The sequence below is a fragment of the Megalobrama amblycephala genome, linkage group LG11, assembly GCF_018812025.1.
Source record: "Megalobrama amblycephala isolate DHTTF-2021 linkage group LG11, ASM1881202v1, whole genome shotgun sequence".
In the NCBI taxonomy this organism is placed as follows: domain Eukaryota; kingdom Metazoa; phylum Chordata; class Actinopteri; order Cypriniformes; family Xenocyprididae; genus Megalobrama; species Megalobrama amblycephala.
In genome coordinates this window covers 9,411,951-9,427,081 of record NC_063054.1, presented here as the reverse complement: position 1 = coordinate 9,427,081, position 15,131 = coordinate 9,411,951, and the positions used below count along the sequence as shown (strand labels likewise).

The 15,131-nt window shown below is 38.5% G+C and overlaps 1 protein-coding gene across 1 annotated transcript in view; it reads right to left on the bottom strand.

Annotated features, from left to right (window-relative positions):
- The window catches only part of dab1a (DAB adaptor protein 1a), a 582,896-nt gene that overhangs the window by 508,629 nt on the left and 59,136 nt on the right, over positions 1-15,131 (bottom strand). The window contains 2 exon segments of the mRNA XM_048208606.1: positions 10,638-10,964; positions 11,144-11,258. The gene's annotated coding sequence lies outside the window, so the exon portion shown is untranslated.

Sequence of the window (15,131 nt, the reverse complement as noted above, 5' to 3'; positions counted from 1 at the left end):
TTATTGGTTATGTTTAAAGTAGGTGATATATTATTTTCAAACCAAAGAGCATAAAAAGTCACCATGAAATCAAAACTGACAGTTCTTGTTTATGTAATATTGCAGTATTTATTATAAATGATTTATCAGGACTAGGGCTGCACAATGTATAGTTTTAGCATTGATATCACAATGTGCACATCCGTGATCGTCACATCTCAGGAAGTGTGATGTCTAGTATAGGGATTGTTTATATGTTTCGGATTTCTGCCTCCGCTCGCTACGTCGTAATCACGTCACTACTAGAGCAAGCTCCTGATTGGTTAACGCGGCACAAATTTTCGCCAAAGTTCAGATTACTCAACTGTATCATGCGTTATGCGCAAATCGCGTCATTCGCGTCTGGTGTGAATGCACCATTAAAGTGACAGCAGCCTAATTTTCCTGTTGTTGTCTGTGTCATGAATGTTATCAAACAACAAAAAAAAAAAATCACTTTTGCAGCTTTAACACAGATTAATTATATTAAATGTATACAGTAATACTATACAGTGTTATTTTACATTTGATTATTTTCTGTACCTGAATACAGGTGCTGGTCATATAATTAGAATATCGTGAAAAAGTTCATTTTTTTTATTGTAAATTACTTTTAAAAATGAAACTTTCATATATTCTAGATTCCCTACATGTAAAGTAAAACATTTAAAAAGTTTTTTTATTTTTTTTATTTTGATGATTAGAGCATACAGCTCATGAAAGTCCAAAATCCAGTATCTCAAAATATTAGAATATTTCCTAAGATCAATCAAAAAATGGATTTTCATAACAGAAAAGTTCAAGTTCATTAAAGTATGTTCATTTGTGCACTCAATACTTGGTCGGCAGCACATAATACAGCAAATGACTTGCTCCTAGCACAAATTACAGCATCAGTGAAGTGTGGCATGGAAGTGATCAGCCTGTGGCACTGCTGAGGCACTATTGAGCCTTCAGATCATCTGTATATTGTTGGATCGACTGTTTCTCATCTTTCTCTTGAAAATTTCCCATAGATTCAGGTCAGGCATGTTGGCTGGCCAATAAAGCACAGTAATATCATGGTCAGCAAACCACTTGGAAGTGGTTTTTGCACTGTGGGCAGGTGCTAAAGTCCTGCTGGAAAAGGAAATCAGCGTCTCCATAAAGCTTGTCAGCAGATGGAAGCATAAAGTGCTCCAAAATCTCCTGGAAGATGGCTGCATTGACTTTGCACTTGATAAAACACAATGGACCAACACCAGCAGATGTCACGGCCCCCCAAATCATTACTAACTTCAGAAACTTCACACTAGACTTCAAGCAGCTTGGATTCTGTGCCTCTCCAGTCTTCCTTCAGACTCTGGGACCATGATTTCAACATGAAATGCAAAATTTACTGAAAAGAGGACTTTCAACCACTGTTCACTGTCCAGTTCTTTTTCTCCTTAGCCCAGGTAAGATGCTTCTGACGTTGTTTCTGTTTCAGAAGTGGCTTGGTAGTCCTTTTCCTGAAGATGTCTGAGTGTGGTGACTCTTGATGCGCTGACTCCGGCTTCATTTGACTCATTGTGAAGCTCTCCCAAGTGTTTGAATCGGCTGTACTTGACAGTATTCTCAAGCTTGTGGTCATCCCTGTTGCTTGTGCACCTTTGCCTACCCAATTTCTTCCTTCCAGTCAACTTTGCATTTAATATGCTTTGATACATCACTCTGTAAACAGCCACCACATTCAGTAATGACCATCTGTGACTTAATCTCTTTGTGGAGGGTGTCAATGATTGTCTCCTGGACCATTGCCAAGTCAGCAGTCTTCCCCATTAGTGTGGTTCCAAAGAACAAGAGATACCCGGAATTTATACTGTAGGGATGGTCATTTAATGAAACTCAAATGTAAATATTCTAATATTTTGAGATACTGGATTTTGGACTTTCATTAGCTTTGTGCTCTAATCAACAAACTTAAAAAAAAAAAAAAAAAAACTTTTGAAATGTTTTACTTTACATGTAGGGAATCTAGTATAAATGAAAGTTTCATTTTTTAAAATAATTTACAATAAAAAAATTAACTTTTTCACGACATTCTAATTATATGACCAGCACCTGTACTTACCTTAAAAATTTCCATATTGCAATATATACGACAGAAAAAAAAATGTCAGTTTTTCCAATATCGTGCAGACCTAATCAGCACACGTCGTTTTAAAAAACAAAAAAAAACAACAAAAAAAACTCAAGTGGCCTCATAATCTTTATTCAAAATAACTTCCTCCCTCTTGCAACTCTATTTCTTCTCTGATGAGTTAAAAATGTACTGGCCAACATTTATTCTTGTTCAAGAAGTAATTTCACTTGGATATAGGTCACAATAGGGAAGAAAAATCTATCCATTTCATGCCACAATTCACTAGAAATTGCATTGCTGAACAGTTGTGATACTGTACAAACAACTAATGTAAAAAAAGAAGAAAAGAAAATGAAAAGAAAACCTTACAGATTCACATTCATGTGTTTCAGATAATACTGATCTCACTTTCAGCACCACTCAGTGGACATTTAACATGCAAGAAGCAACATAATATTTTACACAAATAGCGACCCACAGGCAGGTTTTTCCAATGAGCCTAGGTTGGCTAATTTTCCTCCACGCAGTCTAACACAATGCCTTCACCAACAATACCTCACCTTTCAGCCAGAATGGTTATTTTCCCTATGCATATTTGCCTGCTGTCGAACAATTCATATTGTTACAATGTCTCAATGTGGTAAGCATTGCACTGTTTACTGCTGTACACAGATTTCACTTTCACATTCATTGATATTTCATACCATGTTCAGTGCCTGAAAATGACGCAGACAAAAGCAAATTAGTGAGAGTGGTGAGACATGTGGAGATTGACAACGCTAGCCACCCATTTCCAATTTCACACACTGCACACACACCATCGCCACCTATTTCAGCTCTCATCATCTCTTACACACTAATCTTTGCCTAGGGCTCCTGTGAAACATTCCAAGGAGCTCTCGTTGTGCACCTCAGCTCAAGTGAGCCACCAAAATTCAAGAGAGCATCTATCTTGTGTCTTACCTGTTTCTGTATGTATGATTTACACAATGAGGATAGTGGCACCTGTCCAAATATCCCTCTGGAAAATTAAGCCTTACTGATGCATAGTGCTGTGTGACATTGGGAAGTGTCACATTGTGTTGTGGAAAACCGTGTAAACCCTGTGGAGATACGCAACTAAGTCAGTGGTCATGGCTGCCCTTCAGGTGTTCTGGAAGGACATCCAGTCCTCTGGTGTTTCACTGCAGCTGATAGTAAAGCAAGAGAATAAAGAGGTGATGACTTCAATCAGGTAATTAACATCTGAGCGCAGAAAGAGACGAGACGAAGGCAAGGGCTGTGGAGGCCTGCTAAACCCAGTCTAGTGAAGGGGGCGCTAGAGGACAGATGAAGTGAGTGGACCAGTCTGAGAACCGGTAAGAGATTCCAAAATGGCAGACCCTTGTGAAAAAGAAGTGCACTTAATTGTAATGAATGTGCACTTGTAGTGTACAGTACAGTCCAAAAGTTTGGAACCACTAAGATTTTTAACGTTTTTAAAAGAAGTTTCGTCTGCTCACCAAGGCTACATTTATTTAATTAAAAATACAGTAAAAACAGTAATATTGTGAAATATTATTACAATTTAAAATAACTGTGTACTATTTAAATAAATTTCACAAAGTAATTTATTCCTGTGATGCAAAGCTGAATTTTCAGCATCATTACTCCAGTCTTCAGTGTCACATGATCCTTCAGAAATCATTCTAATATGCTGATCTGCTGCTCAAGAAACATTTAATGTGGACAATTGTACAAAATATTTGTGTACAGTATTTTTTTTCAGGATTATTTGATGAATAGAAAGTTCAAAAGAACAGTGTTTATGTGAAATCTAATCTTTTGTAACATTATAAATGTCTTTACTGCCACTTTTGATTGATTTAATGCATCCTTGCTGAATAAAAGTATTCATTTCTTTAATTTCTTTTCAAAAAAATAAAAAAAAAAATTCTTACTGACCCCAAACTTTTGAACGGTAGTGTATAATGCTACAGAAGCTCTGTATTTCAGATAAATGCTGTTCTTTTGAACTTTCTATTCATCAAGGAATCCTGAAAAAAAAAGTACACAACTGTTTTCAACATTGAAAATAATCATAAATGTTTATTGAGCAGCAAATCAGCATATTAGAATGATTTCTGAAGGATCATGTGACACTGAAGACTGGAGTAACGATGCTGAAAATTCAGCTTTGCATCACAGGAATAAATTACTTTGTCAAAAACTGACAAGCAACGCAATATCGGGTTCATTATCGAAGGCGATTCATCTGCGATATGAACGCGATATTGCGTAGCTTGTCAGTGAACTACGGCTCTGTCTATTAAATGCCGCTCCATTTGAAAGCAGGTGATGGCGATTTAGCGGTAATCAGGGAACCGGCTTTACTGACGAAATGCGCATGACAATCTCATGCGATATATCGTGCAGCCCTACTATTGACTACAGGTGAATCTCCAGTTGTCACTAATGATTGTCATTTGGACCTTTCTGGATTACAATCCGCCATCAAAATGATAAGTTTAATTATTTCAGCTGCTGTGAGAAAAGGCTATAAATGATCCGCTATCAGCAGCATCCTATATGCAGGGACTCCTTCCTTTCTGTTTACAGACGTGACGTAATGACTCAAAGATGAACGGCTGCATGCTCGAATTTCCCGTGGAAACCCACCAGTACCAATTTTATTATAAAACATTATTACAAGCTTACCATTGTGAATCGGGCTAAAGTAGGGAGATAGTTTTGAACACTGGCTGGTTATGTACTTGCTCAAAAATTGATTTTGGATAATTTTAACCAAAAAAAAAGTTACGGACTGCAGCTTTAAAGAGAAATGTCGGAGGATTTCGATATAAGAGAAGAGGAGCTTGAGTTTGTTGCCCAGCCCTATTTGTTCGAACCACGAGAGGCATCTCCTACATCCTACGTCGGGTCAGAGGTCATTTTTCACCGGAACTCGACTTGCGTACAGCCGTTACCGGAAGCCAGTGATTATAGTTTATAAAGTTATAAATATGGATATTTTTCTTACAAAAATGCTTCGCTTTTCTTCAGAAGGCCTTTATTAACCCTCTGGAGCCGTATGGATTACTTTTATGATGGATGGATGCACTTTTTTGGGCTTCAAAATGGGTACCATCCACTCCCATTATAAAGCTTGGAAGCTTTTTTTTTTAATAAAACTCTGATTGTGTTCATCTGTAAGAAGAAAGTCATATACACCTAGGATGGCTTGAGGGTTAGTAAATTATTGGATAATTTTAATTTTTGGGTGAACTAATCCTTTAAGTACACTTTTAAAATAATGCCAAATGCCAAAAATTTTTACTTTAAAGTAAATCATGTTTTAATAATCTTTTGTTGTGCTTCAAAGAAGGACTCTTATTTTGATGTGTTGACTAATATACTAAGCACATGTAAAGTACTATACAGTATGATAGTATACAAACACACGAGAATTAACCAATAGACGCTGTGGCACAGACAGACAGTCTTACATACACACAAGGCCACCATGGCCCACTTAAGGCCAGACTGAGAGTTAACACAATTAGACATAGGCTAATGGAATCTAGACAGGCCAGAGATAAATGTGACTTCATTAGGCACAAGCCTAGAGAGACTGTCAATGCAAATCGCTGATGAAGAAATGTGGTTTCCTTCTTTTGCTTCCTCTCGTATACTCCTTCACACACTATCTGTCATTCCCGAGCATGTGTTTAAAGTCTGGCCTTGGGATAGGAGGAAAGAACGACGAAGGAAGGGCAGTGAATGAAAAGAAAGGAAAACGACATGTTGTTTGAGGAACGGACATATGGACAGACATGCTGGTTTTCATAGCTTGTAGCTGTATCAAATATATTTAATAATCCCTAGAGACAAAAAGTGGGTAGCCATATTGGATAGAGTGCTTTCTGTTTTGAACAATGCCTGGCAGAAAACATGCAAAGGACCACTCACATAATGACCCGGTGGGAGACAAAATCTATCACAGAGAAAGCTTTTACTCACACACACACAAATAACACACTTACTAAAGCCCGGTGTGGGTGTGTGTATCTTAGGGGAGGAAAACATTTAAAACTCAGGAAATGGATAGCCACTCCACGGCTCACAGGCCATTTAATGATTGAAAGAGATTTGTGAGAGGTTCAAACCAGAAAATTTGATTCTGGTCTGGCTGGTTGTGGCTGGACATGATTTGATTTCATGCATTCATCCATTGGTTTTGGCTATTTTGAAAGTGCATATCCACTTAGCTATGCATAGCCACAGCTATAGCATTGAGGACGAAATCGTTCACTGAGGCCAAAACATTCAGCAAATCTAAAAAATACTTCTATACTTTACATTCATTAGCCATAAAAAGGTTCAAAAAAGCACTCGGAAGCATTAGATATCTTCCTCGGTAGTTGTGAAATACAACAGTGTGTTCCTTAATACTGTATTCCATTCCCTGACTAACTTCTTCTTTCAACTGGGAGGAGTCTGTTCTCATCAAATCCATATCTGCACATTTTGGGTCAGTCAGACTTAACAGATTTCAGAATATTATATAGTATATGATGAGTACAGTAGGGCTGGGTTGATATTGATTGATTAATATTGATTAATCGATTTTAATTTCATCTTAATCATTTTAATCTTAAAATCTTATAGTCTATGCTGTTTTCAGTTGATGCATGAACAGAATTCTACTAGGCATTATTTTCATTACATCCAATAATTAGCTTTACGCTGTGTTACTGTTTTCAAATTCTGTCAAATTTATCAAGCATGTCAATATATGTTGCACATGAAACAATCACCTCTTTACTACTTGTTACTGCAAGAAATAAAGATCAATGAACCTCAGAAGGTACGTTCAAAGAAACAGTATAACTTACTGAAATGTATCATGTCTCTATCATGTAATCGCTATCATTCCAAATCATGTTCCAATCATGTTTGGAGGTACTTATGTTACAACACTGCTGAGAAAACCTCAGAAAAAAGTGATGCGGTTTATTGATTTATTTTGTTATTCATGCTTGGCATGATGACTATCCAATCCAAGCGCAGTCCAGCTGTAAAACAGTGTCCGACTGGTCTCTACACCTCATCCCGACCCACCATACCCAAGATGTAAATGACGTTGGAAGACACTGCGTCATGATTGCGACACACACAATCAGATCCCAGAAGTCCTACAGCTTTAGCCAAGCAGCATGTCATGTCACTCAGTGATCTAAGCACCATGTTATATTTAGAGAAAAACTGCTCTAAATAAAGATGTGTGAATTACTATGGTTCACTAATGTTTTGCAAAGTTACAAAGCAGAATGTGGCACAAAAGCCTCATCTGTATATTGTTTACATGCACATCGGCGGCAAATTTTACAGGCTTACCTCATTAAAATTGCGCTCGGTTCGTGAGATAGACCAAATTTAGTCGCTCACAATCAAGCCATAGAATGTGATTATCGACCAACACTGATCTTTGGCCGATTGATCAGAACGTCCGTAGTTGTTAATTTTAACCTTTAATATTATATTATTACACCAACTGACAGGTTTTCCTGTATAGTTTACAGCATTAGTTTACAAATTTTATTTTCTTAAGAAAAATTTATATGTACTGTACCTGATATACATCCAAATGAATCAATATTGAATCAAATCACGAGCCTGTGAATTGGAATCAAATCATGAAATGTGTCAGTTTTCTCAGGCAACTACAGATGAAATGTATTAATGTATAATTATGCTCCACAAATCCCAAGAAATGGAGATAGTGAACTGAAGTCTCAAAGTCAAGTTGCAGTAGGATGCCATACTGGCAGTGTTGTCCCAGCCAAGACCTCAGCCAAATGTGCTTAGTTTCTTATGTAACTCTGAGTCTGAATACAGATTAGCATCAACAAATTTTTAGTTTACAGTACATCCGAAAGTCATGCATCTCCTAGTAAAGGGAATGCAGCAAAAGAAATGGCAAGAAACACCTCTGAATTCAGCTGTCCCCACAGACTGCACACACACACACACACACACACACAAAAAACATACATCAGTGAAGTCTGATTCATAAATAAATGACTCCAACGTAGGGTTGGCAAAGTTGGCAAACCAATTCTGGAAAGTTTCTAGAAACTTTGCCACCTTACTCCAACAAGCCAGTTTTTTTTTTTTTTGTGAATCAAATATATACCGCAACCAGCAACTACATGAGTCACCAGTCTGCAGCACTGCCCTGTACAATGTAAATAATCCTTTCATTTAAAAACAAAATGGACATCTGAAATTGGAAATACTCTCAAATGAACCAAAATCAAATCAAACTGAAATTAGAATCAAATCGAAATGAGCTTGTGAATTTTAACCAAACTAAATAAGTATCAATAAACAGCTCTAACTAACCAACTCTGTCCATCTCAACACCATTTGAAGAGAAAATACAAATCTCAAACTACAAATCTAAAATTATCTTATTTGACTGACTGCAAAATTCTATACTAGTGTACTGTACAAAGAACTTAAATCAGTTATTACAGCGCACTTTGTGGCCAAATTCAGCTAAATGTCAGCAGTGAAAGGCTCCTGCAATCATGCTGCACTGTAAAGAGATTGACAACCATGTTGTTTGGGTCCAAGGCCTGGGTTTCTGCTGACTCATTGAGATGTCAAACTGAAATGTGGTCTCCTTGACGATGTAAAAGAGATTCCATGCATGAGAATATATCGTCGGCAGAGCAAACACGCAAGATAACACTTTGCACACTTTAATTAATTTCTCTTCCCTGCATAGTCTAGCGGAATTGTCGTTTCTTCCCCCTTTACTCCATTCATGACCTTGTGGAGGATATTCGACGCAAGTTTGCCTCTGAATATTTACAATCTGTCTTCATAAATTGTGTTATGTGTGCATTTGTATTGGGGTTTTGTGGTGCACAGTACCTGCCGCATCAGCTGACAGACCGCGGAGCTAGCTGCAACAGAAACTAATTGATGTGTCTGAGACACACACTGATACAAAAACCATGTTGAGTGTAGTCAACCATGTCCCATTTCAACAAAGCATGTAAGAGGAATCAATCAGCTGGGAGCGATGCCATTACACACATGCAGGAGGGCATTTATGCACAAGGCACCTCAGCACTACTACTTTGCAGCAGATGGAACGACTGGTAGAGTTAACTTTTTTTGACCTTGTGTATCCTAATTGCTTTTTGCATTTCAGATTCATAACCTCACTCTCATTACCCCACAACCCATCTGTCTTCCATTAAACTGAGAGAGACAGTGAGAGAGAGAGATTTGGCTATGTACGTGTACACTGTTGGTCTAAGCATTTTGTGCATTGTGAGTCTTAAGTACATTTTGATGCTTAATGTAACATGCATGAACACTCTTCAACAATCTACGTCTGATCTGGCAATGTTTAATTAGAACAAACTTCCACGCAGACATCTTTTGTCATACACACAACTGCACACAATGATGTATCTTTCCAAAATATGCAAGGACAAATACACACTTTCTGCCATAACCAAACACTGTAAATACACATCCTGTATTGATCCTTACTACATGACTCTCTTTGGAACACTTGATTCTGATTGGTCGATTCTGCAGTCAAATACCAAATGACCATATCAAATATCAATATAATAATGACCGCTGTTGGTAAATGTATTACAATTATTGATAAAATGTATATTATAATTATTAATAAAGAGTGTGATTTAATATATAATACTACTACTACTACTACTACTACTACTACTACTACTACTACTAATAATAATAATAATAATTATTATTATTATTATTATTATTATATTAATTATTAAAGATTGTGTTTAATGTATACTACTACTACTAATAATAATATTAATCATAATAATAATCATAATAAATGTAACTGTAAATTTTATATATATATATATATATATATATATATATATATATATATATATATATATATAATGTATGTTATTAACAATTATTTATTTATTAAATGTATTAATTATTATTATTATTATTATTATTATTAAATAATTTTACTGTATATTATTATTATTATTATTATTATTATTATTATACTAATAAATTATTATACAAACTTTTAATATATTTGATTATTGTTATTATAATTATTAGTTTAGGTATTTAAATATAATTTACTAAATGTGCTAAATTAGTTAACTAAATCAGCCCTTTTCTTCATTGGGACTGTTGACTGGTCAAACCGTGTAGTCGATTTAATAAATGTAGTGCCCTCATGTGCAAAACCTGACACACACACACACACACACACACACACACACACATTCTGAACCTTGTGCAACCACTCTGAGCTAAAAGCCCTGACACAGAGCCTGCAGCATACCCACACAGATCAAGTTAATACAATCTCACAGATTTAATCTTACCGCCATACATACATCAACTCAAGCAACTACTGCATTTTATGCACACTGCCCCATATCTTCCACAAATACACACACTGTCATATGCCCTGTGACCCCCTAAAGTAAAGATCCCCTACCTTCGCCCCCTATAGTGCAGTCCAGTCAAGCACGCCTCTTCTCTCAGAGTTCCTTTTCACACCTGAAGAGTCTCTTTCCTCCTCTGTCCTGATAAAAACAAAGCGGGGTATCAACGGGACCCAGGAAGGTTCACGGAAACCCTGCCTTCCTTTGCCTCGCTCTGCTGTAGTATATGTGACTATCCCAGCATCAGATAGGAATCCTCTCCTGCAGCAGTGTCAGTATCAGCAACAGCAGCAGCCGACCGGCTCACCAGCTCAATGAGGGTGACTACAGGACTACTGCAGGAACAGCAGCATCAGACTCACACACACACACGCCCCTCTCTGCATGCACACACACACACACACACACACACACACACACACACACACACACACCAGGCCACATTACTCCTGCCTTCACTCCACTCTACCTTATTCTGTCGAATAGCAGCACCGCTCTTTATTTCTTTTTCTTTTTTTCACAGTGGCTTCTCCATTCAGTCTCATCTACTTTGCCTTACCTCATTCCAGTAGTATCCCTGATGCATGGGTTCTACTTCTCCTGGGATTTCCAGAAATACCATTTGTCTGGTCCAGAGAGTGCGTCTCAGAGCTGGATGACATTTCAGGGAATTTCTGGTGGGAAATATGGATTAAACATGACTCAGGTGCTTTGACAAGCTCTGCTGTAATGTATTCACTCACTATGAGATGATGGCTGTGTTCACATGAACACAAACATACTGACATTAATCAGAATTTGGCCATTTATTGATTATGTAAGTACAGTGTAAACTTATTCAGAAGATTAAGCCAATACTCTGGTTTCTAAAAATCTGATTAAAACTTTGGCATATTCCTGTATATTAATCATAGTCATGAAAACACTTATAAATATTCAAATGATTATTCAAATCTGTGCATGTCTATAATTGTTAATGAAAAGTCAAGTTATTGAAAAAACATGAATTTGTTTTTGCCAACATTTTACAAACATCACTGTTTTTAATGTTTGTAAGCCTCTTGATTTAGATTTTGCAATTGATCGCACTCTTGCGTGCTGTTGTCAAGAATGTGAAAATGAATTTAAAAGTCGACTAAATTACTGCGCAAAATAAATGCATCACAATGAAAAAAAAAATTAATTTCATTTTTCAATTTTGGCACATATTTGTGTATACTTTTTTTTATGGTTAATCTTTTTACTTTCATTTTTTTCATTCAATTAATTCATTTAAATTTTACTGAAAATGCCTACCGTACCTATGAGAAAATTCTTATCCTATTCCGCTCTGATGATGCCAAGGGAACACGCCCTTGTAGAACCTGGTGTCTGAGGTACGTGTACAAACACGCAATACAATGGCCGACGCAGTGTGATGTCATCGCAAGGTGCGCCCCAGCGTACAAGATGGGCGCCTGAGAACACGTCATTAGCTTCTTTGCCTTTAGGAAGACACTTGTTTGAGTGCTGTGAGGTAGAAGGTAGAAGGTAAGCAGAATAATGACTGTGCCCACATTTCTTAATGCCTGGCGATTGTCACGAGCTGTGTGTTATTTGTCTAGGAGCGGAGCATGCACTTTCAGCCCTCAAGAGGGTTGGATGCATTAATTGCGGTGATTTCTCACTGAGAAAGCTTCAGCTCTATCTAACCACCGGCTCTATCTCTGCATTTGCTGAGCCTGCGTGCAGGTTACGATAGTGGGAATCTCAGACAGACCTGATAGAGGAACGTGAGGGTGTTCCCCTCACCTTTCTCGCTGGCTCCATTGTCTTTGTGCCAGAAGCGAAAGCCCACTGAGCGGTTTCTTCCATGGAAAGCGTGAATTCATTGCTAATGCTGATTCAACTGCTGATTGCGATGAGCTGGTAAAACTTATAACTCGTGCCACAGCCAGACAGAGTTTAAGCTTGTCCAGCTCAAAGCGCAAGACTGCGGAAGGACGTTTAGATGAAAGATATCTGCAGAATCATAATTTACAGCTCTGGTGAGCCTTCCATTTCTCCCAGACCTGCATACTGAGGTATCAGGTGCATGGTGACATCCATACTCTGCCCATGTGGTCTATTCAGCTTCAAGTTATTCGAATGTAGAAGGCTGAGAGAGCAGGGTTATGGGGTTATAGAGTTATTTCTCCAGAGATATCCTCATGACTGAAGGCTCCCTTTTTGCCCTCTAAACTATGTCAGACGACATCGGACATCGTTTGGTGAGCAGAGAGTATGTGCGACTGGGCAGACTGGTGGAGCTCTGCACACTATGGCAGTACTGAAAGCTTACCAGTCAGATCTGCTTTAAGACCTCGGGAGAAGGGTTTATCTCCTGAGGCGGTCTCTGAACTGCGTATGGCCACAGATCTAGATCTCTGTGCCACCAAGCAGGTGGCCGCTCTACTATCCATCCATGGCTGCTAAGGTGGCAATGGAGAGACACCTTTGTCAGGGATCAAGGAGTCAGATAAAGCATCTCATAGGCAGATTGGCACTGCCTATGAGATGGTGGTGGATAGGTTTAGAGAGGTGAGAACGCAGTCGGCTGCCTTCGGGTAGTATATTCATCGCAGAGTTCAGGCACCTCCTCTATGCCCTTTCCAGGAATGTATTCCTGGGGAGAAGAGCAGAAGACAAGTGAGGCTAACCCGGCCTCCCCTCTGAGGAGTGGGGGGCAAAGGCGGCGCAATAGGCCCAGACTCTCACCCCAGTTTTTTCATTCCCTTCAACTCCTCATAAATCGTCTTTGCCCTTTCCAGGAATGAGTTCCTAGGGAGAAGAGCAAATGGCGAGAGTGGCTAAAGCTAGCTCTCCTTCTGAGTAACTGGGGGCAGAGTGAAACTGTATTAAAAGCCACACACAGACCTGGGTGGCATTAACCGGGGGGGGGGGGGGGGGGGGGGCTTAAGCATGTGCCCCCATTTTCATTCCTTTCAGGTCCTCCTAGATCATCTGCGCCCTTTCTAGGAATGAGTTCCTTGGGAGAAGAGCAAAAGGTGAGTGGCTAAAGCTAGCTCTCCTTCTGAGGAACTGGGGATGTTAATATGTAAATATGTGCTGCACGCCTTCCTCTCAGTAACAAAATAAAATAAACACAACAAAAATGAGAAAACAGCAAGCATGTTTTATGGAAAGCATAAGAAAAGCATGTGATAATAACAATGAACAAGCTGTGCAAATTAGCACTATAAAGCGTCTATCCAGTGTGTTCATGTTTTTACCCGCGGAGTTCTTACATCGACGGACTCAACAGACGAAATGACTCAGAGAAGAGCCTCAGCACACAACTCCTATTGCGTTATCATCACAGACCAATGATAGTATGAAGGTGTTTTGCAGCTGGAGCGAACTTTTCCTGAGAGTTCGCTTTGGCAAGCCGTTTCAAACTCACAAAACAAACTTCTTTTTGTCCTACTTTTGTTCGAAATGACATCACTTCAGTTTGTTCTTAAATTTAGTTTGAAGTATATCGGGGCCTTTACTAGAACTTGGGCGGTCTAAAGTGAGGTTGGCCCACTCAAAAAGTGGCCTAAAATGCTTACTGTAGCCTGAGAAGCAGGCTGTTTTGCTCCTATTGTTGTTAGTTGGGGGTCATAGGCTTATCTGAGGTTTTGTCTATTTCTGGTAGCTCTGCTCTAAGAGAGAGGTTTGGACTCTCCTGGTGCATGACTCGGACTAGTTTGGATTGTTCTTTAAACATAGAAGCTTCAGGACCTTCCTAACCTGGTAGGAGTAATACGATGCAAGGCCCGCTCACCCGCCAACACGCTAATGGCTCGGGGCTGAGGCTTCTGAGCTTTAGTGCTTAGATTGTTAGTTCAAGAATAACAAGCAGGCATTAGTCAGCATGACATAGTTGGTATGGTGTCCCCATAGTGTCAGCAGCTGATGCAGTGTAGGGTTACATATGTAACCCCAGTTCCCTGAGAAAGGGAACGTGACACCGGCATCACCATAGCTTCAGCAGCTGATGCAGCGTCTCATTCCCATTCTCAGGGAACCGGTGTTACATATATAACTCTAGACATTTCTGGAGGTACTATCACCCCATATATGTACCAGTTGAAATCCACATGTCTTTTGGGGTCAAAAATTCACCTTTTAAAATTTTTTGGAGAAAAAAAATGTACAAATATTTCTATACATTTTTACCCATATCGCCCAGCCCTATTCTTGTTTGCTGTTTTCAAGGACGTAAAAACATTTATTAGTTGGCTGAATTACTGTGCAAAATAATTAAAATACATCATATAAATGGCAAGAGAATCCACAAAAGAACAGCAGGAAAAGAAAGTGCCTTAATTTAATCAAAATATGGTAAATATACAACTTTTTGTCAAATGTAAAATACGTGTAAAATACTGGCTCAGGAAAACATCTTGACTGGCTATTGGTGTTTCATGGTTGAATGCTAATACAAATTTGTAATTGCTAGACTAAGAACTAATTTTACTACATTAAATTGTTTATCCAAACCAAAGAGCAAGAGTGGGTGTTGACAGGGTGCAATATTCACA